This window comes from Lactuca serriola, chromosome 5 (genome assembly GCF_051521515.1).
Source record: "Lactuca serriola cultivar US96UC23 chromosome 5, Lser_US96UC23_V15, whole genome shotgun sequence".
NCBI classification, from domain to species: Eukaryota; Viridiplantae; Streptophyta; class Magnoliopsida; order Asterales; family Asteraceae; genus Lactuca; species Lactuca serriola.
This window is the reverse complement of record NC_136412.1, coordinates 122,358,817-122,360,883: the sequence shown is the minus strand read 5'-3', so window position 1 is coordinate 122,360,883 and position 2,067 is coordinate 122,358,817.

The following is a 2,067-nucleotide window of genomic DNA, read 5'->3' as shown; positions in this document are numbered from 1 at the left end:
CTCTTCTCAAATGAGTTAAGAGTTTTCTGTTTTGTCTATTATAATAGAGGTACCCTTCGATTCTTATCCAATCTTTTTAAACCAAAAAATTCTTACATTCCAAATATTCGAAGCAATTTGTCCTTGAGGTCTTTGATCAAACCAATCAAAACCTAGACAAATCACAACTCTGTGTTTATGATCTAATATCATGAGTCTGTGATAGAAGTGAAACCCAAAATCTTATAAACCGTAAGGAATTGACGGGGAACCATGTTCCAGATCTTACGAAGCTTTTTCTTCAGTACCTTTTATACTTCAAATCCTATTCATTTCTTTTGAGTGATCTTAATCAAACATTCAAAAACTACGATGTTTGTTCCCAACAAGATCCAACATAAAAGTTTTTATGAATATGATTTCCGTGTGAGTATATTTTCAAAATTCTACATTACTTTGAATATCATTCGCAACCAAGTTGTCAATAACTACATTGGTTATACAACTAATTTTGTTTACAATTTCTCACCTTATTTTAAGGTTGATATGTAACGAAATTTTCGAAGCCACCCATTTGACCTATAAAAGAAACCCTTCGAAACTTCTCTACAAGTTATCGATTGTAATTCACGGGAAACCAAACAAGCTGTTAATTATCTCTCTTGATAATTTTCGAAGATATCTTTGCCTGAGATAAAATTCTTTTTGTGTCAAAAGAAATTGTTGACATCACAAGTTTTCCAAAAAAAAAATTTCTTTGTTTCTCATCTAATTTCTTTTGGAACACAGCACACACGAAATCCTTGAGGTTTGAGTAACACCAACTTAAACTGATGATTTCGAAATTCTGGCAAATGACTTCGCTTTTTAAAACCTCAAAGTGAAAGAGCCTAACCTCTATTCCGAAGGTATCCGACGGTTACAATTCTTTCGGGGAAGATCAAACAGTCTTATCTCTTGATGATGCATGGTGTATGATAAGCGTGTAAGGCGTGTTGACAGTTACGATTGTTACTTTTTGATGAGTGCATTCCGTTTTTCAAGGTGCCATGTCAGCAAGCATTTATTGTATCCCGCTTCAAATTCAAAATTCTAGGGTTACATATAAAAGGGCAAATCAGAACTCAATAACACTTTACGCGATCAAACTCTCTGCAACACAAAATTCTCTTTGCAATTCATATTCTTCATACGTTCTTTACTCCAATCATCTTCAATGGCGACTACTTCATCACCAACTACAGATGAAATCATCAGTGTTCCGATTCTGAAGATCCAGGGTTCCAACTACCAAGTCGAATCGGATTTGACAAAATATCTGGAAGAACTTCATATGCTGGTGGTTGCTTTACAGAATTCAGTTCTGTCTAAAGCAATGTTTGATTCATTTGCTGCTCCGATGTCCTGGTTATCAAAGGCAGGTTCTACTGCATCATATAACAAGGAGACTGGGTGTGTGGAATTCACAATGGTTACAGATACAAGAATTAGGGTCTCCAAGCGGTTGTTTTGCAAGATTTTGGGAATTCCGAATTCTGGCCCTTATGATGAACTTACTTCTTCACAAGTGGTATTTATGTTCAATGAGATGGGTCATCAACCTCCATTGACGCGTATTAGTGACTTCAAGAAGTCGGGGTTACCAACAATCTGGAACTTTTTATTTGGCATCTTTCTTAGATGTCTTACTGGAAGAACTGTGGGGCTGGATAAAGGAGGGATGGAGGTATATGCAATGGTAGCTGGGTTATACTACGATTTGCAAGATGATTATTCTGAGAAATTATGGACAGAGTTCATAACAAGTATTTCGAAGACAAATGCTAAGCAGGGGATTTCTTGTGCACGATATTGGAGTCTGATAATCCAATATGTCTATCAGAAGGAGAAAATCGAAGTTCCGGATTACGAAGAGAAAGCAATTTTCCACATGTATGGTAGTCCAAAGGAGGTACATGATGATCCGGCTATCTTTACCACAATTGCTAGAATTCCAGATGCAATGCTCAAGAAGGTGGATCCCACAAATAATGTGTTGGTTTCATATTTACAATCTATTGACACAACAGTTGTTACTGGGATGTTACA